The following is an 18,213-nucleotide window of genomic DNA, read 5'->3' as shown; positions in this document are numbered from 1 at the left end:
AAATCCGGCCCAATAAGTTACGGTGGACGGGTCACTTAATCCGTATGGATGAGGATGATCCAGTCCGGAAAGTCTATAAGGGAAATATCTATGGTAGAAAAAGAAGACCAGGCAGACCCTGCCTAAGATGGACCGATGGCGTAGGCCAGGACGCCAGACAGCTTTTAGGGATATCGAATTGGTGGACCTCGGCGCAAAACCGGGATGTCTGGCGTTCGTTATTAAGGCAGGCCTAGAACGGGTACCGGTTGTTGTGCCGTTGATGATGATGATGAATAATAAATACTTATTATGAAAAATATCACGTTCTTAAAATTATATGAAAAATGTGAATGCCTCTATTAATTTGGCCACCCCGGTATGTCCGCAATTGCACCTCATCTGTCAGTATGGAACAAACAAAGACCAAACGCAAAATTGAACTTTTGAACATTTCGTTGTCAGAATCCTATTCGCTGGAGCTGAATCTAATTAACTCCGCGTAGATATAAGTTCCAAAACGAGGAAGTGGATTTATGCCGTCATTGAAGAGCCGTCTTTAAGTACAGTTTATCCCCACTCCAACGGTATATTAAAGGACCAGGCACCTTAAAGGGGTCATCCCGTGTGTCGAATCCGAGGAATCGATTTTGTTTTGCATTAATTGTATCTAGATATAGTGCAGAATATTTAGGCAAAATATTTTTTGGATATTTCGAGTCGTCCGGAAATTACAGTGTTAAGCCGTTAAAGATGTGTCAAGCTTATGTCGATCGCCAAATTTACAGGTTCGAACGGAGTTCGAATGACTTCGTTTAAGGAGCGAGAATTGGAGCCAATGCTTGGCGTGTGTTTTTTTTAAGAAACCGAAGATTTATGCACCAGCTAAAGCAGATTAATGGTTAGTTAGAAGTTTCTGATTAATAATCACATTCTACTTTTTAATTGCGTTTCTCTCCAAACGGCATGTTGACAATAGTTTGCCACCATAAGCCAGAATCTATCCAATTTATCGCAAATTAGAATTTTTTTATACATTAAAGAAGTCGTGAAAAAACACCAAAAGTTTACAAAATAAAAGTTTAACAAGGCACGAAAAATTTGCCATTTTCTTTAACTTAATTTTTGAATTGTGATATACTCCACACGTTAATTTTTTCCACAATGGGGACATGGACATAGCTGCACTAGGTGCGGGAATGCCCATAGAAATCGAAGACAAGAAAGCGGAATCTTTAGCGGAAGGTGCGGAAAAACTGGTGACTTCAGCGGGACCCGCACTACACGCAGGAGACTTTGTGTCAGCAGTAAGCGGGCAAGAAGCGAAAATTTAAAACATCTGTGGTGGGCAACGCTTTATTATGGTCCGCATTGGGGCCTATATTCACGCTTCTCGCGGGGACTAGGACCAGTGTGCCCAAAGGTGATCAACTTAGCGAGAAAGATCTCGACGAAGCTGGTGTCTCCCATAGAAATACGAATACGAATGCGGGAAAAGACGTATGCGCAAACTGCAGCCTCTGACAACTGCCATGTGAGTTTCCTCTAAAGGTGGCAAAATATCAGAGGAACAGTTTACCATCATCCTGGAGCCAGAACAAGGCCAAGAGTTAATAATCAACGATTTGGGGATGGGGTCCACCATTTGGAGTGCTTTGATGAGGCTGCCATAAAGAAAGTGAACATGATACCTTGCTCTCCAAGGAGGGCAGGGGGCATCATCTTCATATTAGGTGAACAGAACCTAGACATGGACTTCAAACTCTGCGGGGTAAAGTTCATGAAAGGCAGGAGGGACCAATCTGTGGAGGGTGCTAGTTTAGTATTCGAACTGGACAAAAAAGAATCTGAAGGGACATTTGCTATCTGGTGCTCCATTTTTGCCTCGATTGATTGAAATTCCATCATATCAGGAAACTGTACAGCATCATCTTTATATTCAGAGTGAAAAACAATGCTGGTTTTCGACTCGCACAAAGTAGAGAAAATTGCGGCATCTTCAGTGCGCTTTTCTACAACAAAGCTGAGCATCTGGTAAAGGGACTACAGAGTAAATTCTACCTATTAGTAACTTTTCCTACAAGCAAAAGAAAGGGAAGCCAGCGACGTGGGCGGAAGTGGTTTGATGCCAGTTTGTTTGTTCGGTTTTACGCAAATCGGACACTGCGAGCCAGTATAGGTATCAAGTGGAAAATAGACGAATGATCTACGTGATGCGTTGAGACCTTTTATGGATGAGGGCATGGACACTGCAGCACACCCAAATCCGGCTATCCTCAGAAAATTCAAACATAACAGAATGGAGTCTTTGGTGGTATGGTGTGAGGAAACCTGGTCGCAGGCAGACCGTGGCATACGCTTTTAACTGTTTCTCATTACAATTTATGCCGAAAAACATAAAGATCGAACAAATCAGTCTCCAGGATGCCAGCATGCTCTTCTTATCTGATAGCAGTTAGGCTGACAAAGCTACAAGACTGCTTCACATTTTTCTGGTGGAAGAGGCATGGGTCAGATTTAATGAAATATGTAGTACAGGGGGGCTAGGATCTTTTACAATAAATTATCCATAAGATCAAGAGCGTCACATTCGCGAAAAAGCGCTAAGGTCGCAACCACTAAATGAGAACCAATATGCTTACCAATATGGACATTAATGTTAGTCTTCCCTTCAAAGATTTCAAAGATAAAAGATGCAACTGTGAAAAGTGAGTACGCGAAGGACGTTTAACTGCGCGCCCTTCTAATAACTTTGTGATGCTGCCAGAGCGCAGGGTGTCGATGATAGTTTAATTAAGTGGATCTATATTATGCTAACACAGAGACTGATGTGTGGTAAAGTGGGTGTCGATTGCAAAGAATGGCTTCTTCTAGGGGCATGCTATCGCCACTTCTGTGGAGTATGATATATGCTCAAGCTCATGCTGGTAGCGCGACTATGCTTGCTGTTAACCGGGATCTCGGATCGGTATGTGCAAATATACATGGCATGGACTTTCAGTAAACCCAAAAAGGGGTAGAACCATTCAATTCTACGAAGAAGTGAAATATGCGAGGGTCACTCTAGATAAAGAGCTTCTCTGGAACAAAGATATAGAGGTGAAGTGAAACGAGTTCTCACAGCGTATGAGCTGTACAGACGGACCTTTGCCCCGACTTGGGGACTCAGGCCTCATATTTCTACCATTGGGCCGATTTTCGCTTATGCATTCGTAGTAATGACCGGTTAAGGTGAAACAAAAAATTATATACCTAGGTTGCCATGATCACGACATCTGGCTCTAAATCATCATCAACGGCGTGACAACCGGTATCCGGTCTAGGCCTGCCTTAATAAGGAACTCCAGACATTCCAGTTTTGTACCGAGGTCCACCAATTCGATATCCCTAAAAGCTATTTGGCGTCCTGACGCATGCCATCGCTCCATCTCAGGCATGGTCTACCTCGGATAATCCTCGCCCACCACCATAACCAATTGAGCCAGATTTTATCCACAACCTGATGGTCATGGTATCGCTCGTAGATTTCGTCGTTATGTAGACTATGGAATGGTGCATCCTCATGCAGGGGGCCAAAAATTCTTCGGAGGATTCTTCTCTCGAATGTGGCCAAGAGTTCGCAATTTTTCCTGCTAAGAACCCAAATCTCCGAGGAATACATGAGGACTGGCAAGATCATTCTCTTGTACAGTAAGAGCTTTGACCCTATGGTGAGACGTCTCGAGCGGAACGGTTTTCATAAATTGAAATGGGCTCTTTTGGCTGCAAACAACCGTGCGCGGATTTCATCGTCGTAGTTGTGATTTTCGACCCTAGATAGGAGAAATTTCCAACGGTCTCAAAGTTGTATTCTCCTATCTTTATTCTTCCCGGTTGACCAGTGCTGTTTGATGTTGTTGGTTGTTTGGTTTCTGGTGCTGACGTTGCCGCCATATATTTTGTCTTGCCTTCATTGATATGCAGCCCAAGATCTTGTGCCGCCTGCTCGATCTGGATGAAGACAGTTTGTACGTCTCGGGTCGTTCTTCCCATGATGTCGATACCGTCAGCATAGGCGGTCGTCGGTTCGTCAGGTTACCGAATTCTCTCATGGCCGTGTACAGTTCCATCCTGGCTGTGCTATCATAGGCGGCTTGAAAATCGATGAATAGATGAGAAGAACAGTTTTCCATCGCTTGCTGCAGAGAGAAAATCTGACCTGTTGCTTATTTGCCTGAAGTGAAGCCTCTTTGGTATGAGCCAATATGGGGCTATCCGACCTAGCAAGATAGCGGAGAGTATCTTTAGATGGTACATAGCAACGTGATACCTCCGTAATTCCTGCACTGTATGATATCTCTCTTTTTATGTATGAGACAGATAATGTCTCTTTGCCAGTCGTCAGGCATTGATTCCCTGTCGCATATCTTGAGCACAAGTTGAGGAACCACTTGGTGTAATTGTCATCGTCTTCAGTTGGCGGGACCTCCAACTCGCCGATGTTCTGGTTGTTCAATAGTTCATCAAAGTACTCAACCCATAGCTCCAATATGCCGGTTCTGTGAGAAATCAGATTTCCGTCTTTGTCTTGGCAGGATGAACATCGAGGTGTGTAAGGCCTCATCCTGCTGACTTATTGGTAAAACTTCCGCGCCTGGTGTTGTTCAGTGGTTCATCAAAGTACTCAACCCATCGTTCCAATATGCCAATTCTGTCAGAAATCAGATTTTCTTCTTAGACTCGACTGAATGAGCGTCGAGGTGTATAAGGCATCATCCTTCTGACTTATTGGTAAAACTTCCGCATCTGGTGCGGTTGTTCCCTGTACTTTTCAAGTTCACAGACCTGTCGGTTCTCCCAGGCTTTCTTTTTCCGTCTGTGAAGTCGCCTCTCCACTCGATAAGTGTGATAAGTTTCTGCGCATTCCGGCGTTCTTTGAGAATGCAACATTGCTCGGTATGCAGCATTCTTCCGTTCCGTAGTTAGCTCACATTCATCGACTTTTCTTGCGTCTGGGCCAAGTATCTTTGTGGCCGTATCAATGATAACGTTCTTGAGGTGATTGTGAAGATCATTTGTTGTAGCTTCATATCCTGGATCTCTGTTGACTGCGGTTATTGCGGCATCCATTTCCCCTCTTATAGGTGTTGCGGAGGCCTGTGTTGTGAATGAATTCACTCTCACCTGATTGTCATAGAGGATTGTAGTCGGTGTCGTAATTCGAGCTCGCAGCACCATGCAAATGAGAGAGTGGCCCGAGTCTATATTGGCCACCCCTATATGTTCCGACATTCATCAAGGCTGAGAGGTGGCGGCATTCAATCAACACGTGGTCTAATTGGTTGAAAGTGGTCCCATCCGGAAAGGCGCACATATGTTTGTGGGCCGTTTTCCCCGCAAACCAGGTACTTCCAACAACCATTACTCGTGATACTGCTAACTGAATAATCCGCCGTCCGTTATCATTGATATCTCTATCTAAGCTACGGGAGCGGACGTACCGCCTGAATACGGGCTCCGTCCCTACTTAACTGTTCGAATCTCCAAGTATGATTTTGATATCATACTTGGGACAGGCTTCGAGGGTCCGCTCAGCTGCCTCGTAGAAGGTACCCTTCTCCGACTCTGCAGTCTCCTCTGTAGGGGCGTGATCGTTTATGAGGCTTATATTTCTAAATTTGCCCCGCGAACGCTGAGTGCATAGTCTTTCGCTTATATTTTCAAAGGCGAGGTTTCATTTTGTGGCTGACTACAGTCACACGATGTTTTCATCGACTTTAAAGCCGGCAATGATAGCATATCTAGGGTAAAACTGTACACGTCCTCTTTAACCTGGCCCTCGAGAAAGCGATCCGTGATACTGAGGTAAATGCGAGGGGTACGATCCTCTTTAAGTTCACCCAACTATTGATCTATGCTAACGATATCGATATCATGGGAAGAACGACCCGAGACGTACAAACTGCCTTCATCCAGATCGAGTAGGCGGCGCAAGATCTTGCACTGCACATCAATGAAGGCAAGACAAAATATATGGTGGCAACTTCAGCACCAAAAACCAAACAACCAACAACATCAAACCGCACTGGTCAATCGGGAAGAATAAAGATAGGAGACTAGAATTTTGAAACCGTTGATAATTTCTCCTATCTAGGTTCGAAAATCACAACCGATAACAGCTACGACGATGAAATCCGCGCACGGTTGCTTGCAGCCAACAGAGCCTATTTCAGCTTACTAAAACTGTTCCGCTCGAAACGTTCCACCATAGGGTCAAAGCTCTTACTGTACAAGAGAATAATCTTGCCAGTCCTCATGTATTCCTCGGTTCTTAGCGAGAAAAATTGCCAACTCTTGGCCACGTCCGAGAGAAGAATCCTCCGAAGAATTGTTGGCCGCCTGCATGAGGATGGACGATTCCATAGTCTACATCACGACGAAATCTATGAACGATACCACGACTATCAAATTTTGGATAAAATCCGGCTCAATAAGTTACGGTGGGCCGTCACTTAATCCGTATGGATAAGGATGATTCAGTCCGGAAAGTCTATATGGGAAATATCTATGGTAGAAAAAGAAGACGAGGCCGACTCTGCCTAAGATGATTCGATGTCGTAGGTGAGGATGCCAGCCAGCTTTTAGGGATATCGAATTGGTGGACCTCGGCGCAAAACCGGGATGTCTGGAGTTCCTTAGTAAGGCAAGCCTAGACCGGATACCGGTTGTTGCGCCGTTGATGATGACGATGATAATAGCATAGTGCAGTTAAAAGGATCTCTTCTGAAACAGTAAGCCTTTTGGAAGGTTTTGTGTTAAACAACACCGTATTAGAATCGAGTTGATGTTTGCCTGCCCGGCCTTTTGTTTGTATGTGGAAATCTTGAAAAGAGTCTGGCCCGTGGAACCACCTTTAGGTAATACTTCACGGGGCGGAGTTAGCTTACTTCAGCTAGGTCTCCTTCCGTCTACCCGCGGGGTTCGTAACGGCGTCTTCCTCACTTCTTCTGCTTTTCGCAATTTATCCTGGATTACTGCGATCATGGATTTGGTCGCATCCCAGTCTTCCTGACAAGCTACCATTCTCTAGATAAAATTCTTTCTTCCACCAACCTGGATACTGGAAGAATAAAGAATACGAGCGCTGGGTCCTCTCGCCGCAGGTTGGACAATTAGGCGAGGTGTCCAATTTAAACCTGTACAGGTATTGACGGTATCCTCCATGGTCGGTGAGAAACTGGGTGAGATTATAATTGATCTCCCTATGCTCTCTCTCCAGCCACTCTCCGATGGAAGGGATCAACCTGTAAGTCTAACGACCCTTTTCTGACTAATCCCATGGCGGTTGCCATCTGCTTACGGATCCTTCCCTTGCGGCTTTTTTTCACCTGTGATAAGGGAGAGGTGGACCCGATGTTATAAATGTTAATCATTCCGGTTGCGAAGATGTTAATCGGCATTATTCCCCAGATGACCACCACCACAATATTTGCTGGTACAACCCTTTCCGTGAATTGCATTTTCGGCCAAGCCAGTAACCATTTTGATGGCATCAATGGTTGATCTGGCTTTACGGAACCCATACTGCCTATCTGAATGGCCCCCTTGGCTCTCGACGACTGGGAGCAGTCTATTATAAATAACCCGCTTCAACTTTTTCCCCATAGAGTCCAGAAGACATATAGGAGGGCGGTTCCCCCGGTGGTTTGCCAGCCTTAGGCAGCAGCACCAGCTTCTGCCGCTTCCACGGTGCTGGAAAGATACCCTCGAACATGCACGTTTCGAACAGCTCCGCGAACATATGCGGTCTATATTTGGCGGCAAGTTTAAGGGCCTTATACGGAATGCCGTCCAGACCCGGGGCTTTGCTGTCGCCTATTCGACTGCAGATCTCCAGCAGCTCGTCCCTGGTGACTGGTGGAATCGGCGCCAAATTCAGGGGACGCTGGAAAGTTTTAGTACCCCGCTCTTGTTGGGGAAATAACCCCTGGATTATTTTCAACAAGAGTATAGGGCACGTGATCTGCGGAGATGATCGGATGAATCGCCATGTCACGATTTTATAGGCGCTACCCCACGGATTTATGTCCGTTTCCAAACAGAGCTCTTTGAAAGGTTCCCTCTTACTCCGCTGGATGGCGAGCTTGAGCTTGCCTATAGGCATGCTCCTTTTGCCCTTGATCGATCCTAACTATTGCCGTCTGAGCCCTTCGTCTGGCTCTGTGGCAAATCGATCGAAGGCTGGCAAGTTCACTATTCCACCAATAATTGGGTCTTCTAGTGGAGAATGAGCATCTCCTATTCATCGACGCGTCACATGCCTTAGAGATGCCTTGTGTAACATGGAGAGCTCTATCCGTGGAGGTGCCTGCTTTGCTTGGCAGGTCTAGCCACACTTCCATGAATGCTTGCTCATCCATTGCTTTGGCAGACCATCCTGGTATTCTTTTGGATTTCGGCTTCCGGGGTGCGAATATTCCGCCTTGTGGCTCTGTCCTTAGTTCAAAGGTGACAGCCTGGTAAATAGGCGCTACCCCACGGATTTATGTCCGCTTCAAACAGAGCTCCTTCAAACATTCCCTCTCACTCTGCTGGGTGGCGAACTTGAGGTTCTTGCGGGCTTGCCTATAGGCATGCTCCTTTTGCCTTTAATTGATCCTACCTATTGCCCTCTGAGCCGTTCGTCTGGTTCTCTGGCAAATCGATTGAAGGCTGGCAAGTTCACTATTCCACCAATAATTGGGTCATCTAGTGGAGAATGCCCATCTCCTAGACATCGACGCGTCACATGCGCGCGTCAGATGCCTTGTGTAACATGGAGGGCTCTATCCGTGGAGGTGCCTGCTTTGCTAGGCAGGTCTAGCCAGACTTCCATGAATGTTTGCTCATCCATCGCTTTGGCAGACCGTCCTGGTGTTCTTTTGGATTTCGGCTTCCGGGGTGCGGGTATCCTGCCTTGTGGCTCTGTCCTTAGTTCAAAGGTGATTGCCTGGTGGTCGTTGTACCCCATATCACCTTTGGACCTCGTCCCCTTGAGTCATGAACAAGATCATCTAACGGGTCTTCAAGCTCAGGCAATGTGAGGCTCGGTGGGGCGTAACCGCTATATAAGAACATACCGCTTATTTTTGCCCACACAAAGCCACTAGCCGCCTGACCCATGCTATATTGTATGGCTTGACGACCGCACGTCCATATCGCCGCTCCACCAGTCGAATCGTCCATACACCACCGTCAAGATTTCTGTACGGTTCACTAATGATAGTTATCTCCATCGCGGATTCGTAAGTGGTCTGCGCAAGCAAATTTTGTGCGACCCTGGATTGATTAAGGTTTATTTGTATTAACCTCATTTTTTCACTGCAGTAAACACCTTCCTAAATTCTGGGAATTTACCAGTTCCGGTAATATGCCGGTTATATCTTCCCTCCTTTTCTTCGCACAAAATGCATTTGTGGTCTCTGTTGCACTCCTTGGCAATATGTCCTTTTTCCCCACACTTTCGACATCGATCGGACCGATAGATGCCGCTGGTGCATGCCTTCGCGAAGCGTCCAAACATTAGGCATTTGAAGCACTTTTTTAAAGAGATCTCTTCCCTTAGTCGTCCCAACCAACCTGAACTTTTCCCACGGCCAACAATTTCTGCGCTGACTCCACTGGCAGTCGCATTGTGGCCGTTTGAGTACCGTCATAAGCTTTTCTTAGGCTCACGATAGATTCTTCGCAGAATTCCTCCAACTTGAATTGTTGCTTCAAGGCAGTGCAGATCTCTTCTCTGGATGTTGCCTCGTCGAGATCCTTGCACTGTATATAGACCTCATGTGTTTGGGAGCGAACCGCGACATTCTCCCCAAGTAAGTTTATAACTTGGTTACGAAAGCTGTCAATTTTCCCCACGCTGGATTTTCTCAGCTCAAACATGAGATCCCCTTTTTGGGTCCTCCAGGTTTTGCTAACGTTTCCACCGTCTTTTAGGTCGGGGTCAGATTTCACCTTCTTCGCTATCTCCGCATACGTTAGATGTCCTCTGCTGGAGATTTCAATTGACTCCGGGCGAATTCGCACCTTTGCTTTCTTGTTTCTTTTTTTATTCACGACCTTGGTCCAACCATCGTTCTTATTTTCTTTCAGTTTCGCTTCGCTAGCCGGCTTTCCTACTTTGGGCCCTTCTGAATTTTTAGTTCTGTTTGTTGGACTAGTCAAGACCCCTTTTTCCTTTTTTGGGCCTGTTGTTTCCCCAAAGCTTCCCCCTCTTTGTCTCGCACTCTCTTACTTGAGCGAAGGTCGATGACTTTGTGCTTTGGTGTCGCTTGGGTCGCCTGTGACACTGTTGACGCTGGGGTGTTCGGCTTTTCCTTAGGCTTTCTTATTTCTTCCTGTGACCTATTGTGAAGCACCCTCATGGCACTCACCATGTTCTTAATGGCTTGGTGCACGTTGTGTTTGTCCTTGATGAATTCGGACAGCTCAACTATTTTAGTCCCAAGCTGCATAAAAGGTAGCTCTTCTGGGTCCGGGCTCTGTTCTCGGTGAGTCCTGGCCAGACTACTCCTTTTACTGACTCCTTCGCCTTTTCCAATCGATGAGCTTTCAAGAGCTTTCTCTTTTGCCGGCTTTGGTATTAGAGGAGATCGTAAAATTGATGAGCTTCTCCTGAATGGATTTATTTGCTGCTGTTGGAGTACCTCTTGATCAGTTGCGGCTATCTCCTTTTAGCCCATCATTCTTTACCTTTGCAATTGGTGTTCTTGGCAGAGTTGTGCTTCGTTTGAACGTCTTCATCCCCAAATTTAAAACACTTGTAGTATTAGATGCAACGGTGACCAAGTTGTCTACCGCCGAGGCACTGCAGTCGAGGGATATCGACGGCCAGGAGCCCGCTTGCTCACTCCCAAAAGCCGCCGGTCCTGGGGTTCCGAGCCCCTGCACCGTAACTTTACTCCTTCTCAATTCGTACATCTTGGTACAGTCAGAAAAGAAAAGTGCATGATCACATATTTACACATCAACAGGTATGCCCCTATCCGCCAACTCCTCACAGGACTGGGAGGTCCGTCTGTCTGGCTGTGTGTCACACCCGATTTATTCTGAAACAACTGGACCGATTGTCATGAAAATTGGTAGGAGCATGTAATCTGTTGCTCCTTTTACAGGCAGCAAGTGGCGCCATTTTTTGTTAAGTTTACGGGGGGGCTGCCCCTACATGTGAATAGAGGGTACAATTTTTTTTTCACAAAATGAGGTCATGGGGGGTATCAAAAAGCTCAATTAGTACTTTTCGAAACTGGTTGCGTATTTGATATCGTTTGAAACGTAGGGGAGAGAGAGCGCAAAATATAACCATCAAAAAGTGTAACAGGTCTCGTTTTCAGAACCTATCCAACCGAAAAGTCTGAAAAAATGCCAGTGGTGCACCTCTACGAAATCTAGGTTTACCCTGCAACCCCCTTATGTCTATTCTAGAAGTACAACCTGTCTGACGTCATAATCACATATCAATTCCTCAATACGACAACGAAATTAGTTCTTATGAATTGGGTGGGAAAGAATTATTTTGTTTTAGTTTTTTATTCATTTGTATATGAATATCAATTACTCCAAACAGACATATGTGTGTGTATGTAGGTATATAATATAATATATGCGTGCTAATGAAATTTGTGGGTAGTGTCTAATTCAGATAGATATATTTGCACATTAAACCAGCCGTATTCGATATACGTACTATATATGAACATATGTATACTTTTGTGGATGAAGTAAACCGTAAATATAGTACGATCAATTTATATACGTGCATGGAAAACTGTACATATTCTGTAATAAGCAGTTTGTTTTTTTAGGGTGAGAATAATTTCTATATCTGTAATATGTACACATATCTTGTAGTTTGGAAAAATTTGATGGAATATGTTGGATTTCTAGCTATATGCGGATGGAAAAATATGCGTAGAAGTTTCTCACATATTTTAAGATGAACAGAAAACCTTTATACCCGAAGCGCGAGGTTCCGGTATTCCGACTTGTTTATATGGTGATGGCGTCTACTTCATTTATGAATCGAATGTGCATTGTTCTGCAGTCTAACCGCCCTACTTACGCAGTTGGATAGACCAGTCACTTCGACGGCGTCTGGCGGTTTGCCGCAGCGGTCAACTGCCAAAGCGGTTAATCGCAAGTCAGAATGAGCCCTTAGACGGGGGAGTCGACAACAACGGGTCACAACGGTCTCAGTATCCGGAGGGTATGCTACTCCCCCACCAGAAATACACACCCACCACAGCTGTGGCCGACAACTTCAGCGGAACCATAGACAAATAAAAGGCACTTTTGATGGTGGTACAGCGCCTGTCAATATTGCTTAGATTTTGTGCGGTAGCCAAAATTCGTCACATAAGAAAACACAAAGGTTTTTATCTGAAGCGTCTAGCTTCTGGTTCTTGACTTGTTTCAAGTTTGGGAATGGCCAGGTTAGATAGATAGTGGAAGTTGAATGAAAGCCGGGTTTGCATATGTGATATGTTTATTTAAATCCCGAAACGATCCTGCTGACGTGTTCGCAAAGTGAGAGCTGTGAGTAGATTGTTTCCTCTACCGAGTGACTGTTCTACTTAACCCTCTAGCAATTAGTTAACTTTTGGGTAATAGATCACTTCGGTAGAAAAGAAAGGTAATTAAAAGTTCCAATTCCAGACAAGTGTCTAGAAGTAATTAGCCACACCAGTTAATCAGAATTCACAAAGTAGAAACCAGTATAGGTAATCTAGGAAGTCTATTCCTTCAAACAGTTTTCATTTTTCTTCACTTTACCCACTGCATGCAGGAAATAGCAATGTATCTAAAATTGTTTCAAAGATAAACTGCAAAATGCAACTAAATTCATAAACGAAATGCTTTTGAACGCCATTAGAAATGTTTTTAATTAATAAATTCGCAGAAGTAATACCGTGCAATCCAAAGTTCTTAGAATCGCAGAGAGATAAGCTAACGTTGTTTAGTTGTGTTCAATATTAATACTTTCTTGAAACAAACTGATTTTCTTATCTTTCGCAATTTGAATACTTGTAACTCAGAAATTCCACCAAAGAAGTGGAACGGGGAATTGATCTGGATGTATAGCATTTTGCCTGAAAAGATATGACCCTTCCTGAATTATTTTATTGTCGATTCAATTAGATAATGCCAGGAAAAGTCTAGCGGAAATAATACGATTACACTGGACTATCGTCATTTTTGAAGACCACCGCACTCGACCTTTTGCCTGCATTCATTTCCCTGCCTAACTATACTCTACATCGGAGAGCACTAAATTCTAGAATTCAAGCGAATACATCGAGGGTGGACTTGTTGAGAAGTACGAAATCGAACTCCTGTCACGTATTAGTGGACAATTGAGGGGTGATTTAAAAGGCATGTCATCCGTGAAGCGGTGATTGGTGAAGCTTAAATGAAAGTAGGGTATCATTATGGATGCATTATATTATTACGTAGGCAGCGTCAATCCTTGTGGGTTTATTCCCCAAAATTTTGAAGAAAGGTATGAAATATTATGAACTGAATACCGTAATGAACCTAAAAGTCACGACGAATAAACATGGAAGGTTCCAAACCTAATTGGAAACTCGTCACTGAAATATACATCTGCAATGAAATGTTTATACACCACGTTTCTGTATAATTTCGCCACTGAAATTGAAAAGTATACTGTGCGCTGTGGACCGTTCCATGAATATGAAAATAGCGCCATTATGTGAACGAAAAATGCGGAAGTCACGCTGTGAAAAGATTTCAAGTAGCCTTCATTTCAATCGAGACTAGGATTTTATGGGTAGGAGCATCAATTTAGATATAAAGTTAGTGGCGTTCCCCAAAAGCCTTGATGCTCACCCTCTTTTTGGCAGCGCCACGCTTACGCTATTCTTCATAATCAAGTATCCCTGACGACATTTTTAAATTGCCTGCGACACATTCTCTCACGTCGCCTTTCGAATCTGAGCTCTTCAAATTCCAAGTGTCCTTTCACCCATTTCCTTATGTTGCTCAGAGAGATATGAAAAGTGAAAAGGTCATTTATAACATGCTTTTGTCAAAAAGTCCTGTTACGCGCTTTGACTAATGAAGTGGGAGATGTCGCTCCCGGGATTCACAGCATCACCTCTGTGCATGCAGTCAGTGAAACTTTCTGCAGTGATGCCAGCGGCTGATAGCGGGACAATTGTGTCACCAAAATAAGAATTTGCATATGAAATGAATTTGCCAAACAAGACTCACATGTCGCAAGTGCTCGTGACAGGTCGACCGTGAAAAATGATGTGTTACAATGTCATTTTTAAATTCGACGTCGAGGGAGTGCGTGTGAACATTACTTCCTCATCATTTCGCAACAGAACGTTTCGGAATAAAGCGATTTACGCGCTTGATAAATTCCTATTCGTTTCTGCTGTAAAGTAACAATGCATCAGATGATGATGTCGTTATTGTAAAAAACTACCTAGCACGAAATAAATCGTACAGTTTTCAAATTTCGTGAATTCCACCGGGAGTCCTGTTGCGCGACGTATGCATACATCACATATCTCAGCATTTCAGTTAGGGCCGCGTTAGATGGTAATAGGGTTCGTACGTATCAACGACCTCCTACTGAGAAGACACAAACCCGCACATACACATATCGTATGGGACTCACTTTTGTCCTTATCGATATTTTTCATCAACAAAGCTTTCAATAAAGATTTCTTCCTGAAAGAATCTCCATACAACGGAATCTCCAACGATTACTATCTGCTTAATGTGTCACTTAGAAATCACACGTTTTAGTTTGTTATCGTGCCGATCATTTCGTGTTCTATAAACCTTTTTGATATGCAAGCCGTCATAAATGCAGCTGAACTAGTGCGTAAGACTGGTACCCTCCTGTCACAATAATATGGATGTGTCATTTTTAAGGTTTTGTTGAAAACAAAATCAGTTTACTGACTGTCTGTCTGTCACACGGACTTTCCCCAAAAACGATTACACTGATTAATATTAAATTTGCTTAGAAAGTGGGATCTGGGAATTCATTTAAAGGGAAAGGTGTAAAATGTCTGTTCCCCGAATGCAGTAATGAAGGGTATCAAATGAAAAGTCTCGATTAGTACTTTCTAAATCAGGTTTTAGTTTTGGAGCCGATTGCTAAACGAGGAAGTGAGGGGGTCATAATGGGGTCTCTTAAATTAAGGGTCCCTTCTCATAACCTACCCAACAGAAAAATGTGAAAAAAACCATGATGTCGCCCTATATGACCCGTAGGCTCTGATATCGATATATGCTAAAATAAAGTTAAAAATAGTATAATGATATTTTTGAAAAATTTACTGCGAACAATCCTTGCCGTAAATTTTTTAATATAGGCTTTCTTGTGGAACCGCCTACTGGATAGTTTTGTGGAAATCCTACAATTTTTAGCAAAATTACAGTAGGTGAAAGTTGCCTCCCTTGCATCAAATTGGTACTAAGAGATAAAATATCAATACCGCATCGAGTTGAATATTGAATACGTTCAACGTATACATATCCACTACGAGCTATGCATAAATGAAGCTATCGTCTACCCGAATATTATTCCATGAAAGATTAACAAAACCTTTCACACCCGAAGTACCAAGCTTCTGGTTTCCCGAATTGTTATTAGTACCTACTGTTAATGACAAAATATTTTGGCCTGAAAGATTTCGCGATATTTAAACGGTGATCTCAAACCCAACTGCATCTTCTTCGACTTCTTTAAGATACATATGTATGCATATGTGATGTACATATTTCGCACAATATGAACACAAAACACGCAAAACCCTTATACCTGCAGTATCCAGCTTCCAGCATTCCGACTTCTTCCTTTTGCTAAGAAGGTGGAGATCTTTCCTCTTACAAACCTTCAAAATGCACTGGCCTGGACACGTTACTGAGTGAGACTTTTGCCTACTAATATCACCCCAAAATCTCCTCCATGCTTCGCAGAACCAGCGTTAGATATTACACCAGGCAGCGGAGTTAGTTCACTTTACCTAGGTCTTTTCCCTTCTATCCGCGGCGTTTGTAGTTAATACTGCATCTCTGCAACCATGTAATCAATTATACACCTAGAGTTTGGTCTAGGTTTCTCCTTCCTTACACGAATCTTTTCCATTTCTCCAGTTTCTCCAGACAAAGGTGAGATTCCTCGGCCACTTCATTTCCCCTCACGGAATACTCGACCCAGACAAGATGCAAGCGATTACAAGCTTCCCGTGTCCGAAAGCTATGACGGATTTGCGGAGGTTCTTCGACATGCTAAACTTCTGTCGTCGTTTTCTGCCCAAGGCCACCCAAGACCAGCCCGTTTTGAACACGTACTTGTCTGGCCCCAAACCAAAAGCCTCACGAAGAGGCTGTCCACGCGTTTGACAAATCCCGACAACAACTGGCTGATGCTACACTGTTGGCATTTCCTCTACAAGGTGCACCCCTAGCCGTTTTTGTTGATACCTCTGGCATCGCAGTACGTGCTGCTCTTTACCAACGCGCGCCGCGTACTTAAGCATTAAATACTTCCGTTTCTCCTTAGAAGGCAGGCCGTTCACAGTGTTCACGGACCATAAGCCTGTCACATATGCTTTCAAACAAAAGCCCGACAAAGCCTCCCCTCGTCAGCTTCGACACCTGAGCTTTATTAGCCAGTTCACCTCAGACATACAGCACGTGTCCGGCAAGGACAACATAGTTTGCTGACGCTTTGTCACGTGTCTCCGAGGTAAACATCCCCACCTCACTCGACTTCTCGGCTATCGCCAAGGCGCAGGAGGATGACGCAGTGCTTCAGAACCTCAAATCTAGCCCCAAATATAAATTTCGGGAGTTGCCCATCTTCGACTCGAACCTCTCTCTCTGCTCCAAGTACTCAGAAAAGGGACGCCGGCTATACATTTCGGCCACCCTTCGCAAGGAAGTGTTCCACGCAGTTCACGACTTAGCGCATCCAGGCATCAGGAAGAGAAATCGGCTGGTCACCGAAAAGTACTTCTGGCCAGAGGGTGCATCGCATTCCAGAAGTGTAAGGTCACCAGGTATGTAAGAAAAGAAGTGGGGTCATTCCCACACACTACCAGGCGATTCGACACAATATACCTCGACATCGTAGGCCGCTTACGAGACTTTCACGGTTTCAAGTATTGCCTCACAATCATCGACACGCTTACGCGGTGGTCTGAAGCAATACCTCTGAAGGACATTAGAGCGCAATTTTGTACCGAAGTACTCAGTCGAGAGTGGATCCCTCGCTTTGGTGTCCCTGCGGTGATTATCACTAACTAGGGAATGCAATTTGAGTCCACCTTTTTTTCGTAGTTAGGCAAACTCCTGGGATTACTGCATACCACCCGCAATCCAATGGGATGCTAGAACGTTGGCATCGGACGCTGAAATCCACCATTATGGGCCGCAACGATCCGTCCTGGACTCAAGTCTTACCTCTCGTCCTATTTTTCCTCCGAACAACCCGCCGGGAGGAATTTGCTGCCAGCTCCGCGGGGCTGGTATATGGGGAGAACCCAAGACTCCCCAGTGATACGGTCTTCGACAAGAGATCGGGTCTCACAGAGTCTGGATTGGTGCGTCTGGTGAGAGACAACCTCCACCGCCTTAAACCCACACCTCCAACCCGCCTGCGTTCCCAACGAACTGGACACGTGCACGCACGTCCTGGTCAGGCCAGATGTTGTCTGCGAACCGCTGCAGCCTCCATACGAAGGTCCGTACCGTGTTCTCGAGCGGGGAGAACATTTCTTCTAGCTCGAGATCGGGTGATACAGAAAGGCTGCATCCTTGTCCAGGCTGAAGCCCGTTTGTGTCCCAAATCAACATCGCGATCGCTTGGCCGAATAGTAGGAAATACAGTGCCGGGTTCAGTCGCTGAAACCCCTTGGTTTCATCTGGGGGCGGGGTGATGGAGCGCAGGGTTAGCAACATTTGAAATTTATTTATGCCACCGCCGGTGCTCTCTGTGGCATATTCGAACTCGCCACGAGGCCGAGTAGCAGGCATTTGCCAACTATTTTGGTATAGTATTAAATAATTTAATAATTAAGAAAAGCTATGCCAACCAACAACAGCAGAGAACATCTACCAATCTACAGTTATAGCCTTTTTGCAAGTGAATTTAATCACGTGTTTTCACGTGTTTTATTTATTGTAAAAAGTAATTTTAAGATTGTGACAAACACAACATATTTCTCC

The sequence above is a fragment of the Hermetia illucens genome, chromosome 3 (genome assembly GCF_905115235.1).
Source record: "Hermetia illucens chromosome 3, iHerIll2.2.curated.20191125, whole genome shotgun sequence".
Lineage (NCBI taxonomy): Eukaryota > Metazoa > Arthropoda > Insecta > Diptera > Stratiomyidae > Hermetia > Hermetia illucens.
This window is presented reverse-complemented; position numbering follows the sequence as displayed.